The sequence below is a fragment of the Schistocerca gregaria genome, chromosome 2 (assembly GCF_023897955.1).
Source record: "Schistocerca gregaria isolate iqSchGreg1 chromosome 2, iqSchGreg1.2, whole genome shotgun sequence".
Lineage (NCBI taxonomy): Eukaryota > Metazoa > Arthropoda > Insecta > Orthoptera > Acrididae > Schistocerca > Schistocerca gregaria.
Window position 1 is genome coordinate 49513742 of NC_064921.1, and position 15891 is coordinate 49529632.

Genomic DNA, 15891 nt, shown 5'->3' on the forward strand with positions numbered 1-15891 from the left:
CCAGGCGCTCCTTCCCACTCCGGAAAGCCGTGCGGTAGACCGCTCGGCTAACCAGGTGGGCTGTAATTCGAAGTTTACTATCGATATAATATTTTCTGCGTAGTATTCCTGATTGGCAGCAAGAAGAGACAGGAACTATTTTATTTTTATGTTTTTTAACACACCGTCATATTTGTAATTCAGGCTACTTCACCTCTGCTACTGGAAGTATAACATACTATGATTTTACCAGAACAGATACAATTTCTCCGATGTATAGTTTTCCCTGTTTTCCTTTTCATTATTTTAATTAACCAATAGATAACCCCTGGTAGAAGAAGTTCGTACAAGCCACAGCCAGGGCAGCAGCCGACACGTAGGGTGGATGACAGATCTCATCGCTTGCAGGGTACGGAGAATCGACTGCTCGAGTAATCACGTTGATTTAAGTTCACTAGTTATCATGCCATCGTCTCTAACTGACCACTAACGGCTACATTATGATTGTGAGGAATATCAGAAAATAAGTAGCACCAGAGAACTGCTGTGCGAGGTCGGAAAGCGCAAGTAATTGAAAGAGAGGAAACGAGTAACGCAAACTCGGCTTCAGACGAAGCGGCCCTTTCTGGCGGGTAGGGAAAGGTAAAACAGGAGAAGCAAGCAGGATGTCAGCGTGGAAGCTGTGTCGCCGAAACAGTCGGCTGTTTTCTTTTGTCGGAGCGCAGCCGAGGGCAGGCAGTCCCGCACAGCTGGCGCTGTACTAATATTTGCTTATCAAGGCGCTCCAGCACTCTCAGCGAGCGCTCGTATTCCTCTCTGAGACGAACTGTGTGCTGATTCCGCTGGTCTCCGACACGCTTCACTGTCAAAGGTCTCTGGAGGAAGGAAAGTTCGCGCGGCAGTACGCTAATTCTAAATGAAAATCACCGCTGCCCTCAGGCAGAGCGAATGTCGGCTGTTGGCGCTCCTGACAGGTGAGGTGCTAAGGAAAGTACGAGGGTAAGTTAAAAATTACCCGGACATTTCATAGAATATTTTATTTACTTCAAAATTGCAGTTTTATTTACACACAGTTTTTCAATATGGTCTCCTTTCTTTGAAATGTGCTTGGTCCAGCGGTCCGTAAGCTCGTGTATTCCTGCCGAAAAGACAGTTCTTTTGTTGGTTGCAAAGCCACCGATGCATCAGTTCTTGCAAGTGTACGTCTGAGGAAAACTGATGATGACCTCACACAGCGTCTTTCAGCGGCCCAAACAAACGAAAGTCTGATGGCACAGGGTCTGGACTGTAAGGTGGGCGGTTCAGCAGCTCGAAACCCATTTGCTCGATGGTTTTAAGGTTGAGGCGAGCCGTGTGAGGACATTCAAAATGGCTCTGAGCACTATGGGACTCAACTGCTGAAGTCATAAGTTCTCTACAACTTAGAACTACTTAAACCTAACTAACCTAAGTACATCACACACATCCATGCCCGAGGCAGGATTCGAACCTGCGACCGTAGCGGTCGCTCGGTTCCAGACTGTAGCGCCTAGAACCGCTCGGCCACTCCGGCCGGCTTGTGAGGACGTGCATTATAAAAGCAACTTTCCTTGACAGAAGACAACGTACAATTATAGTATTTGTTGATGGTTTTTCCCTTCCCCATGCACTTTTCCAGTATAGGCTCTTTTGCCTCCCAAAGCACGATTAGCATAATTTTTAACGCCGAAGCCTTAGACCTGAATTTCTTCTACACTGGTGATTCGGCGTGCTTCCACTTTATACTCTATCGTTTTGATTCTGACTCATTGTGATGAGCCCACTATTTCATCACATTTTTTCCAAAAATCACACACCTTCCCTGCTGTAACTGTAGAGTAATCGTTGGCAGATCTCAAGACGTTTGAGTTTATGTTCTCCGGTGAGTTGTCGTGGCAACCATCGCGTACAAACTTTATGGAACCCAAGTTCGTCATGGAGATGGTATAGGAAAATCATGACTGACGTTCGATGCAGACGCTACGCCATCGATAGTAACACGCCTATTCGTCAAAGCCGTCAACTGAGCTTGCTCCATTTTGTCGGCCATTGTGGACGTTGTTAGCGCCATGCTTCCTGTTTGTGCGCCAGGTTTGTTCGGTCACTTTTGAACTTCTCGGTCCATTCGAAAATACTTGACAGTGACAATCTACCGATACCGTACTATGCTAACAATCTACTATGAATTTCAGCCCCGTCCACTCTTTCTGACCAAAGAAGTCGTATCACTGTCCTTTGTTCTTCCTTCGCGCAGACTGCTAGCGGAGCCTGCACTGCTGGCTCACTTTTGTTGCGATCGTCTAGTGACGCGCACACCACCACAGTAGTACCAATTGTAAGCACGCATTCATCCCCGGATCTGGGAGGGGGAGGGGGTCCGTGGTATCTGCTCCGGACGGTAATTTCAAGGGGCGCTTAACTCATATTCTTAAAGAAGGAAACTCAGTTTCACAACGATCCTAGCACCCAGCACATTTTGATCTATCCATTATTCATATAATTTTGAAACGCATCCCTGTGTTGGTTTTCAAACATTTTTAACACATTCTAAATTGATTTCCGAACGAACGATTAGCTCATTTTTGAATGCGTGCACAGTGTAGGCATATGTGATGTCTCTGCCAAGGGAATCCTGGTCGCACCTAGAAATAAATAACTTTCCTGCGGACAAAAGGGTACCGGTCTAAACGAGCTGAGCCGAATAAACTTGAACAGTGAATGCCAATTGCTGATATCTATGTGGTTGATTGGGTGTGCGAATGATTAGCGCTGTTATAATTACTAGTGAAATCCATAGTCGAAATAAACGACCAACAGGTATAACAGGTAAGAAAGATTACGTATTTATCTCCTCGGTTATCCAAGAAAATAAAATTTTGACAGAAAGTTTTTCCACATCGCTACACTACTAAGGGCCAGTTGTACAGTCCCCTGATGGCAGTCGCTTTAAGCGGAAAACGCATTGTACGAAAACGCCTAATTGGAGAATAAACGCAGGATAACTGGTGATTCTGGCAGGTTTAGTGAAGTTAACCGGAGAATAAGTTTTTACAATGGCAGGAGTAGTTAGAGAATTAGTGGTAACAAGGTTGCTTCATTGGTCGCGTCGGATAATGTGGAAGCTGCACTATATTCCGACGACACAGCTGCTCGTCATCTTCAAGTGCTTGCTGACGTGTTGCTGCAATGGCTCTCCAATATATACTCTGAATCACTAGAAAAGCGCAGGTGCCAAGGACTGAGGCTATAACGGCATCGTAGACGAATCATGGAGCACGGCGACAGCCAGTGCCCCCTGCCGGACAAACGGGCCACGGGCTTCTCATTCGCGACGCCGGAACTGCTGGATGTACGGTTATCAACCTATACTATGTGATCAAATGTATCCGGACACCCCCATAAACATATGTTTTTCATATTAGGTGCATTATGCTGCCACCTACTGCCAGGTACTCCATATCAGGGAACTCAGTAGTCATTAGACATCGTGGGAGAGCAGAATGGGGCGCTCCGCGGAACTCACGGACTTCGAACGTGGTCGGGTGATTGGGTGTAACTTGTGTCATACGTATGTACGCGAGATTTCCTCACGCCTAAACATCCCTAGATCTACTGTTTACGATGTAATAGTGACGTGGAAACATGAAGGGGCACGTATAGCACGAAAGCGTACAGGCCGACTCGTCTGTTGATTGACCGACACCGCCGACAGTTGAAGAGGCTCGTAATGTCTAATAGGCAGGCATCTATCCAGACCATCATACAGCAGTTTCAGACTGCATAGGATCCACTGCAAGTACTGTGACAGTTAGGCGGGATGCAAGAAAACTTGGATTTCAATATCGAGCAGTTGCTTGTAAGCCATACATCACGCCGGTAAATGCCTAACGACGCTTCGCTTGGTGTAAGAAGCATAAACACTGGACGATTGAACTGTGGAAAAACGTTGTATGCAATGTGGCGATTCGATAAACTGAGGAAAAACGTTGCGTGGAGTGACGAATCACGGTGCACAATGTGGCGATTCGATGGCAGGGTGCGGGTATGGCGAATGCCCGGTGAACGTCATCTGCCAGCGTGTGTAGTGCCAACAGTAAAATTTGGAGGTGGCGCTGTTATGGTGTGGTCGTGTTTTCAAGAAGGGGCTTGCACCCCTTGTTGTTTTGCGCGACACTATCACAGCACAGGTATACACTGATGTTTTAAGCACATTTTTGGTTCCCACTGTTCAAGGGTAATTCGGGGATGGCGACCTCATCTTTCAACACGATCGAGCACCTTTTCATAATGCACGGCCTATGGAGGGTGGTTGCAAGACAATATCATCTCTGTAATTGACTGGTTTGCACAGAGTCTTGACCTGAATCCTGCAGAACACCTTTGGAATGTTTTGGAACGCCGACTTCGTGCCAGGCCTCACCGACCGACATCGATACCTCTTCTCAGTGAAGCTCTCCGCGAAGAATGGGCCGCCATTCCCCAGGAAACATTCCAGCAGCCGATTGGACGTATGCCTCCCACAGTGGAAGCTGTCATCAAGGCTAAGGGTGGGCCAACACCATACTGAATTCCAGCATTACCGATTGAGGGTGCAACGGACTTGTAAGTCATTTTCAGCCATGTGTCCGGGTAATTTTGATAGCATAGTGTAAATAACGGAAGACGAAGTAGTTAGCTCCTGGATGTATGCCTGAAAAATGATGCAATACCCTATACGGCGGTAAAATCATAATTTTAATGCGTGAACATCGAAGTACGGATTCTTAATATTAGTTATGCAAGAGGCCAATGAAACTAATAATTCGAAAGGTACTTTGCCATAAACGTCCACAAAAAAAAAAAAAACATACACGTCCGTATTCTGTAAGACAAGTAAAGGAAGTTTTCCTGTGTCTCTCATACTATTACCAACTTCTAAACTGCGTATCGATCATTATCGGTGTAGAGATAACACTCCACAGAAGCAACGTTTCGTGAAATTTCAGTCGATGCATGTTCATGTTTAAGTGTTGCGAATTCTTGATTTACGCTCACCAGCTAGATACCTTGCCAAAATTGATGGGTCGCTGAATTTTTCAGCAGTTGAGAACAAAACATGATAGTGACGAAGAACTTTGGGGGCAACACAGACTGTACGTTGCCTATGGCATATTATTTTCGCTTACATTTGTCTAAGACTAAACAGAACTACCTTTGTGTTAATTTGTCGCCGCCACTTCAAAATTTCAATTAAGTTGTAACTTTTTAAATTAGTCATTTTCAGTAGGTACGACATCCCTTGTTATACGGAAACTTTTGACCCTAAAGAATAGGAAGTGTGAGGGCACCCACACTAGTACTAAAAGAAATCCGTTAAAATTGGGTTACATGATAGACCACAAATCTAAATACCTAGTAATTACAGTCATGAACAAGTTAAATTAGAACGATCATATAGCTGATGTTGTAGAGTAAGCAAAGCAAGACTGCACTATATTGGCAGAACGCTTAGAAGATGAAACAGGTCTACTAATGAGACTGCCGACAGTACGCTTGTCCATAATCTGACAGAGTATTGCTGTGCAGGATGGGATCCTTACCAGACAGGACTGACGGAGGACATAGAAAAAACAAGGCAGCTCGATTTGTATTGACATAAAATAGGGATAGGGTAGTACGCGAGTTAGGGTTCCAAGCATTAAAACAATGGCGTTTTTCGTTGCACAGAGGTATTTTCACGAAATTTCAATCTCCAACCTTCTCCTCCGAATGCGAAAATATTGGCACTAACCTACTTAGGGAGAAATGATCATTGTAATTAAATAAGAGAACTGAGAGTTCCCCTGCACTTAGGGAGTGGAACAGTAGAGAAACAGTGTGAAAGCGCTTCGATGAACCCTCTGTTCGATGCGTCATACAGATGTACATATTTAGTTCACGCTTTGCCTAGAACAAGGACATTAAGAGTCGGACTGAAAGACAGCTATGGAGTAGTCACAATTTTTCCATATACAAAGAATAGCAATAATGTGTACATTGATAAAGATAATTCTATTGCTGTTTTGAAAGAAACATTTAAATGTGCACTGAACGTAGTTTCAATATTTAAACAGCTTTGGAGTTATAATTGCGGTCTGATGAATTTACTGTGCTGATTTTGTAATGCACAACATTTCGCATGTGAGGTTGCTTTACGGCATGACTTGAGAGCTATGGTGGTCTGCGAACGCACGACTGCGACCAGTGAGTAAGACACCCCACCCCCTCCATAGTCACAGCACCGGATCAGGTCGGGTAGGAGGTAGCCATCTGGAGACTTGAGAGGGCAATTAATTTTGCAGCCAAAAGTGTGTAGGCCACGGTAAATGAGCCATCACTGCTGTATATTAAACAAACAGACTAACAACGCAATGTGCCACATCATTTCAATCTAACGCAGGTATGTATTTCTCATATTTCTTAGTCAGATATAGGTTTTTAATCAACGGAGTTTTCTTGCTCTTTCTCCCTTTTGCAAGAGAGTTCGTATGAGTTGTAGCGCGCAGTTTAGGTTACGGTCTGAAAATGAGTACCTCAAGACAGTGTTAATGTCTTCGTTGTTAAAACAGTTTTTCACAGACGTTGCATCGATGTTAAGCCTGCTGCCACCTTGCTTAATCGACTAAATCGACACCGAGAGCAATGCTTATAGAAATCTAGAACGATTCTATTGTCATGGGTTTTGTCACTTTTTTCCCTGTGGCAGTACCGATTAGCTACAGTTCAAAGCGAATGTGATCACGTTCACCGAATATGAAGAGGAAAACAGATGAAAATCGCTCTGTAGGGATGCAACATTGTGAAATCAAAACTGGACATCTTCCTTAAGATTACGCAACATAGGTGGACAGCGTTCTGTATCTGTTAGAGCGAATTTTGTAAAATGCTCTGCATTTCCTTAGTCCAATTAATTCTTCCAAAAGTGATAATTTCATTTTGAATACTTTTATACGGCAGATGAAATAAATTATCTACAGATCCTTACTCTGAAGTTATTCGCATGACTGATTGTATTGGTGAGGACTGCAAGGTTACTTTCCTATGAAGACAGTTTCAGGTCAGGGACACACACATTACTCGTTTTACAGAAGTACCTATTTCAGCCAAAAGAAAAAAATAAATATCGTTTTAGTAACTTCGTCATATTAAGACTGTACACTTTGCTGTAATACGGCATACTTCTTTGTTAGCTGTCAAATCCGTTAAGAAAGTTGTCTAATTTGCGTTTTCCAAATTCTTGCCCTCGTATATCGGTCAGTAAACTTTTTAGGGAGTCAGATCTCGGGTTATGTTGGTCACAGAGCTAATGGATCAAATATTCTGTGCAGGTTTTGATCTAGTGAGAGTCAGCGTACCAATGAGAAGAACAGGAATACTATAGCTATCCAACAGTGCCAAGTCAAAGAGTAAACATGTATACTTCCTCCAGCTCAAGAAAAGATCTAAGGTGGACTTTAGGCGGCTTACAAACGCACCATTCGTTCATGGGTGGTTCATGAGAAAAACCCATGACACCATAATTTTTAGGTAAGAAAAGTAGCAATTGTGGAATGGCCATTTCTACAATTTCTCACATGGCAGATCTCGGAAATGTTTGGTGGTAAGTTCCTTTGGGACCAAACTGCTGCGGTCATCGGTCCCTAGTTTTACACACTAATCAATCTAACATAAACTAAATTACGCTATGGAGAACACACACACCTATGCCCGAGGGAGGGCTCGAACCTCAGACGGGGGGAGCCGCGTGGCTCCCTTTGGCAAGGCGCCCCAGACCACGCGGCTACCTCTCGTGGCTCGCGGAAATTTTTGCCATATTTTCTTAGATGATGTTCTCGACGAACTCTTAAACTTTTTCGGTATCATTATCCTTTACCATCTCCCACAGGTTCGAAGTTACCTTAAATATGCACGTAAAATATGCATGTTATACCCTGTCTGAGATTGAAACGTAGTTTTAAATGACATAGCGAACAGGCAACAGCAAGTGTTCTAGCGCCATCGCAAGAGTTCCGAGGTTGCCAGACAATATTTTTAGTCAGTACTTTTCTCAACACGAAACATTATGACGTGCTGTCTTTGTATAATGAAATAACGGCCAAAATTCTGTAGAACTGGAAAGACCGCAAATTCACAAAAATATTTGCAGTAACATATTTAATCTTTCACGATACAAATCGTAGGCCGAGCGTTTTCGATGAACTGCGATCGACAAGCAAAGTAATCAGAAAAAAATATAAAGCAAACTATTTGGTGTTCACCTTGTACTATACGTACTCATTTGTTGTTCACATGTGTCACACTACAGAAATGTATCGAAATATATAAATAAACTGCAAAACTGTATTGGTCTATAGAAGTCGTTTCATATAAGCAGCACGCCGTACTGTAGCAGCGAAAGAAGGAAAACAGCGGAAAAATGCTCCTGTCAGAGCCCAAAAAAGGCGAATATATTCCTCTTGAAAAGGCTCTGACGGGAAAATGGGGAACCAGCTGCGTCGGTCTTCGTTCCACCTTTCTCAGCAAAAATATTGGCGTGCGATAATATTCGCGCTTTTTTTGTGCTGAAAGAGAGTAGCAGAGAGACAGTGATGGTGGAAGAGATTGGAGACAGTGCCAGTGGGAGGAAAAGAGAGAGGAGAGTAATGGTGGAGAGAGGAAGTGGCCACCAAAGAGAAAGAGAGATAAATGAAGACAATATCTGTGGAAGCCAGAGAGAGAGAACGTATTGATGGTCAGTGAAGGCAGTGGCAGAAAAGATAAAGACAGATCGATGGAGATAAAAACAGTGGGAGCAATAGAGAGAGCAGTATAAATGAAAAATGCTGGTGAAGGGAGACCATACATAGGCTAGGAGAGTCTAGAGACTCCCAGAATGGTCAATTTTAATAAGTAAGTTATAAATTATGTGTCCCTTTGGAAGTCAGGTCTTGAAGCAGGAGAGATTTAATAGGAGTCTCTGACAATTCTTTCCACCAACCTGTCGTCTTCTAAAGTTGTGTCCACAGAGTGGAAGACAGCTCGTCGGTCGTGGGATCTTCTTCGGCAGAGGCTGCTATGCTGTCTTCTCGAATCTCTTATTGTGCTTTTTATAGGATACTACTTGCCCAGGTTAGTCTCTGTATCTATAGAGGCGAAGGTGTCCGAAGCATTTTGGTTGCAATATCGATTCCCTTATGTTTCTGAAAACTCGTAGGGTATCCATGAAAGATTGTCATACTAGAACATAGGTTAAATCCAATGAAAAGTATATATAATTCATAAGAGAAGTTAGGCGTTTTGACGTCTACCACCCGAATGTGCCGACCAGTCTGAAGCAAATTCAGTACAACTGCCGGACTCTCCCATGGGAATAGTACATACTGTGCCATCTGCTGCTTGTGCCTCACTCAATTTTTGCACTTTATGCCACTACACGTTTATCAAGCTGCATCAAGGCGAGTTTTTAGCAGAATAAAATACTGGCGGCCACAGCCAGGAATATCACAACGTGTACTAGAGGGAACGAAATTTTAAACATGTGAGTGCAAGGAAGAAATATGTTGCACGCCCAGAATTTTTTAGCTGCTGCCTATGATACAGTAGCAGTGGGAAAGAAAGACGAAAGGGAAAAGTGTAAGTTAGCGAGTAGACAGTGGCGGTTGGGTATACTGTGAATCAGTGGGGAAAAAAGGAGACAGGTGGAAAGAGACTTACACAGACAGAGGTAGTGAGAGGGAGATGCCGAGTATGAAGGCTTACTTACAAAGAGACTGGGTAATAGAATTTAGAGTGTTCTGTGTTAAAACAGGGCGAATATAATCGCATGCCAGAATTTTTGGTGAGGAAGGCGGTTGAAGATCGACGCAGCTGCTTCCCTACTTATCTTTTCGAGTCTTTTAAAGAGGAAAATATTCGCCTTTTTGTGCTCCGCTGGTTATTAATTATAGAACTACATTTTTCGTAGTAACATTGTTGGAACATACATTCTCCTAATAAGTCATGCAGAGAACACAATCGATTGCTCTGTTTTTTTTTTTATGTTCTCATTCAGTTGCGCTACGAGTCCTGATTTACTCACAATGTGGCTGGTGTTCCGTCTCTACACGCGAAAACTAATAAATTGCATAATAAATCCGCATTTTCTATGCTTTCTTCAGCGCCACTAAGAACGTTCTTCTTTGCCACTAACAGGTCCGGGTGATCTTCTCGACTTGAAGTTTACTGTTTACGCATCTAATAACAATACCTAGCTGCCTGTAAAGATTTAAAAACAGACGTCTGATAAACATGCCTAGCTGCTTGCAAAGATTTAAAAGCAGACTATGACCGTCGTCTGCCATATTAAGGTATGCGACGCATGACTGTCATTTTAGATGACGGCTTCTCGCGAAACAGAAGACTCCTCGTATTTGAAGTTCAAATGCGAAGACGTCGACTGTGTTCTCACAATGCTGGGTAGCCATTGCCGGCTAGTCTGCACCCTTACCCTACCACAGTTGGCTTAGGCGCCCGCATTTCCGCTCACGCCGCCGCAGTACCGCTCGCGAGCAGGCGGTAATGCTGATGATCAAAAAGGGTCAGTTGTTAAGCCCTGCTTTAGGTGATACAACTGCATTCGCTTTGTGTGGTCACAAGGGAAAAATTAATTAGGCCGTTAACATAAACTTTGTTTTTCGACGCACTATATCAAGAATTCACTTCAGATGATCGCCCTTTCGCACTCTTCTTACAGAGGGCACGTAATCACCAGAAATCTGCACGGTGTTAAGGTAAGAACCAAGAATCTGCATATGAAAAAATTTCATTTTGTTATATAAAAACAATTTGACCTCAGTTACTTTATAAACGCAATTGTTTGAAATCGACCACAGGCGATATTACACTACTGACCATTAAAATTGCTACACCACGAAAATGACGTGCTACAGACTCGAAATTTAATCAACAAGAAGAAGATGCTGTGATATTCAAATGATTAGCTTTTCAGAGCACTCACACAAGGTTGGCGCCGGTGGCGACACCTACAACTTGCTGACATGAGGAAAATTTGCAACACAAATAGCAGTTGACCGGCGTTGCCTAGTGAAACGTTGTTGTGATGCCTCGCGTAAGGAGGAGAAATGCGTACCACCACGTTTCAGACTTTGATAAAGGTCGGATTGTAGCCTATCCCGATTGTGGTTTATCGTATCGCGAAATTGCTGCTTGCGTTGGTCGAGATCCAATGACTGTTAGGAGAATATGGAATCGGTGGGTTCAGGAGGGTAAAACGGAACGCTGTGCTGGATCTCAACTGCCTCGTATCACTAGCAGTCGAGATGACAGACATCTTATCCGCATGGCTGTAACGGATTGTCCAGCCACGTCTCGATCCCTGAGTCAACAGATGGGGACATTTGCAAGACAACAACCATCTGCAGGAACAGTTCGGACATCTTATCCGCATGGCTGTAACGGATTGTCCAGCCACGTCTCGATCCCTGAGTCAACAGATGGGGACATTTGCAAGACAACAGCCATCTGCAGGAACAGTTCGACGACATTTGCAGCAGAATGGCCTACCAGCTCGGAGACGATGCCTGCGGTTACCCTTGACGCTGCATCACACACAGGAGCACCTGCGATGGTGTACTCAGCGACGAACCTGGGTGCAGGAATGGCAAAACGTCATTTTTTTCGGATGAATCCAGGTTCTGTTGACAGCATCACGATGGTCGCGTCCGTGTTTGGCGACATCGCAGTGAACGCACATTGGAAGCGTGTATTCGTCATCGCCATACTGGCGTATCACCCGGCGTGATGGTATGGGGTGCCAGTGGTTACACGTCTCGGTCACCTCTTGTTCGCATTGACGGCACTTTGAACAGTGGACGTTACATTTCAGATATGTTACGACCCGTGGCTCTACCCTTCATTCGATCGCTGCGAAACTCTACATTTCAGCAGGATAATTCACGACCGCGTGTTTCAGGTCCTGTACGGGTCTTTCTGGATACAGAAAATGTTCTACTGCTGCCCTGGGCAACACATTCTCCAGATCTCTCATCAGTTGAAAACGTCTGGTCAATGGTGGCCGAGCAACTGGCTCGTAACAATACGCCAGTCACTACTCTTGATGAACTGTGGTATCGTGTTGAAGCTGCATGAGCAGCTGTACCTGTACACCCTATCCAAGCTCTGTTTAACCCATTGCCCAGGCGCATCAAGGCCGTTGTTACAGCCAGATGTGGTTGTTCTGGGTACTGATTTCTCAGGATGTATGCACCCAAACTGCGGGAAAATGTAATCACATGTCAGTTCTAGTATAATTTATTTGCCCAATGAATACCCGTTTATCATCTGTGTGCGGCTGGTCCCGGCGGAGGTTCGAGTCCTCCCTCGGGCATGGATGTGTGTGTTTGTTCTAAGGATAATTTAGGTAAAGTACTGTGTAAGCTTAGGTACTGATGACCTTAGCAGTTAAATCCCATAAGATTTCACACACATTGGAACATTTTTTGTTTATCATCTGCATTTCTTCTTGGTGTAGCAATTTTAATGGCCAGTAGTCTAGTTCAATAAACAAACTGAAAAACAAAAACATCTTATTGACCCGAAATAATATATGGGAATAGTATGTTTGAAAAAGAAGGTCACGAATACAATGCTCGCCACAACCTGGGTGGTCGCACGCGCACGCTCTCACCGGAGTCGATGTCGGTGACGATGCGGTCCGTACTTCCTCGCAGCCACGAGGTGACGATGACGTAGTCCCTGACGAAGGACGGCACGTGGCAGCGAAGAACCGCAGTGTTGCCAACCATCACGAACTCGTCGTACACCTGCACCTCGTAGTACTGCCTCACCACCGCTGCAACAGAAAGGCGACATATCAACACTTCTCCTACATCTGTATGCTGTCACTATCTTCTAGATCAGCAATGGTGAATCACAAATCATTTAAGTGAAATCAAAAGTACAAAAATGAAGTACAATCTTTACGATATTTTTGAAGTCATGACGAACTTCATTATCTGCATCACAAAGATAGCGTACGTGCAGTGGCAGCCGATTATCAAGTGCTACAGCACACTGTAAGTGTCTTGCTAAAGTTATACCAGTACTCTTCAGATGCGAGTCAGAAATTGCACTAAAGTTAACCAGTTTGCTTTAGATACGTCCTGGTCTATGAATAAAACAGTGCTATCTCAACGAAAAGTGGAAACTAGTGCTGAGTGGTGAAATGACGGACATCCGCAATACGATCAACTCGGAGAAGCGACACAGCAGTCTGTTTTCTACTCTACGTGCATTCATGTGACGTCATCCCTCCCGGCACTGCGAGTGCTGCATTGCTCATAGCAGTAGGTCAGTATTTCTCTGTGATTCTGCGGGTAGTGTACTGTGCAAGAGTTCAGTATTCAGACCCTTTTTTTTATTTAAAAGGAACAGTGATAGCACTGTGGGTGAGTAGCCTGAAGCACAGACTGCCAGTTTTGTCGGATCTCACTGATGCCATAATTTTTATCATTTTATTTTATCCTGTGCACTGTTAAGAAATTAATTATAAAATTTAAAAACATCAGTTTACTTTATATACATAAAATTAATGCATTCGATCTAGCCTCGACGGTGGTAAAACAAGTGAGTATATGAGGAAATATTGTGTGCGAGTGTTTTCTGTAGATAATTTGCTAGAGAGTCTCTATTCAAGTAGATCTTTGGGGAATACAGTGAGATTTAATGGGTTGGGTAGATGTTCTTTAGATGCACAGAGTGAGGCTCACCGACTAGGCTTACGTAACACCTAAGGTTTTGAAATACTTCCGTGAGCTTCTTAATTGTCCAGAAACAATCCATAAGCTCGAATAGTCGAACACCCATGAAAAAATTAGGGAAGATATACCTCAAACTACCACATAAGTTTAAGAAGCTACTAAAATCTAATAAAGCTTGAGAAGACAATTACAGCAGAACTTTTCAAATGGTCTCTCATTAAAAAAAAGAGCTAAAATTAGTCTCTGAGATAACTTGGAAAACAGAACAACTTCCAGGAAAGTGGAAGATGGCCTTCATACATTCACTAAATAAGGAAGGCAATAAACAATATTTTAACAACAGCAGACGAATTTCCTTGCAACCAGTTCCATATAACATATTTTCTGAGTTTATACTAAGCAGAATAGAAACAACGTAGAAGAGTATTTCAGTGAATGAGAGTGGTTTTAGGAAGGGCAATCATGTTCTGAAAAAATATTTAATCTAAAATCAATTATTTACCACAGATTACTGAGCTGAAAAGGTAAGTATTGTTCTTTGAAACTCCATACAGTGTACTGTGCAAGCGGCTATGATGAAGAGTTTTTAAAGCATCATCGAAATGACTCCTATGTGTGTGTGTGTGTGTGTGTGGTGGGGGTGTCTAAGGTAGAGACTTCCATTTCGTGGTTCTGGGTTCGATTCCCACAGGTACTAAGATCCTACTTACCATTTTGTTTTATTTCTCACAGTGTTAAAATATTAATTATGAAATTTAAATATATACAAATAGTTCAATTTATACACATAGAATTAATATATTCAATTGAATTATGACTACTACAACTGTAAGTCAAAAGCCTGGTGTTCACCACACTGTGGTACACTGGTATAATTTTGCACAAGCCGCAAATTGGCCGAGAAAAAAGGTGTGTCGCATCACTTCCTATTTTTACAAGCAACATCATCTGGATAGGTCTGACGAAGACCAAATTGTAAGCATTCAATTGGTTCTACCCTAACATTGTTCGTGAAAAACGTTGTGGCGATTTTAATTAATGTTGCATTCATAAAATTTACTAGGCCTTATCATACCTCCGATGTGCAAAAATATTTCATATCATATTCTCGTACTAGTTACAACAATTGCGAAACAGTTTCTGTTTGAAGTCGAATATATTAAAAACTGTAAACAATTCAGTCTTCCTATGTGAACACAGCACTGAAGAGGTTATTTCACACCAACGATAATCATGGTGTACGTCTCTTTCTCTTATTGTGTGGTAGGTACTTTTTTTTCTAGGGAGTACCTTATTGGGTTAAACTATTTTTTAGTAAGTTCATTTGACTGTTCCATCAGTTCTTGGTAGAATATTTTATACATTATGAACGAAACACACACAACACTGGTGTAATATTCTGCTGTTACGCCATCATCAGGTATAAAGTCAAGTATGTGGTGCAGTGAAATTTTGTTGGATCAAAGATTTTAAACTAGTGTGTCTACAGAGTACTTCGATTTGCAGAAATGAAGAATGTTAACGTTAGAATTAGGAATAAAACAAGAGGGATTATTTCAGTGGAAGTGCGATGTAAGATTATTGAACTAAGATGAAGTGTGTGACACGTTAACTAATGAACTATAGACAAATTACAACACTTGTATATAGAGGAAAATAATTCAATAATAAACTTAGGTGACATATTCAAAAGATGTGGCTAAACAAAATAATCTCGTCCTTAGTAGGTACTATAGTACAAACAGATAAGATATAATTGTGATATTAAGCAGGTGAGTCAAGCTGCTCTGATTATACAAAGTAATTTTTAATTTTTTATTTAACAAAACGAGAGAAATTACAGTAACTGAAATAAAGGAAAATGGGGCATGTGGGTAAGAGGGGCAATTTACAACATGGACTGGATGGAATTATGAGTAGTAGCAGCAGCTAGAAATGGCGAGTAAGGGAACTGTGTCTCTTCATTCAGTACTAAGCTTGGATTGATGGAGATGTGTTTATTAATTTATATCACTGCAAAATAGTTCATTTTTCTTCTTTATGTATGTGATGTAATAATTCATGTTTCATCTTGTAACTATTGTCTTCTTTAAGAGGATTGTCTGTAGAAATAGAGTCTCCTTTCCTAAGTTTCCAACTT

At 42.5% G+C, this 15891-nt stretch overlaps 1 long non-coding RNA gene across 1 annotated transcript in view; it reads right to left on the reverse strand.

Moving 5' to 3' along the window:
- The window catches only part of LOC126336289 (uncharacterized), a 58530-nt gene extending 45766 nt beyond the window's left edge, over positions 1–12764 (reverse strand). Inside the window, exon 1 of the long non-coding RNA XR_007564942.1 lies at positions 12680–12764. This is a non-coding gene — a long non-coding RNA (uncharacterized LOC126336289). The remainder of the gene's footprint in view (positions 1–12679) is intronic.
- Between the last annotated feature and the right edge of the window lie 3127 nt (positions 12765–15891).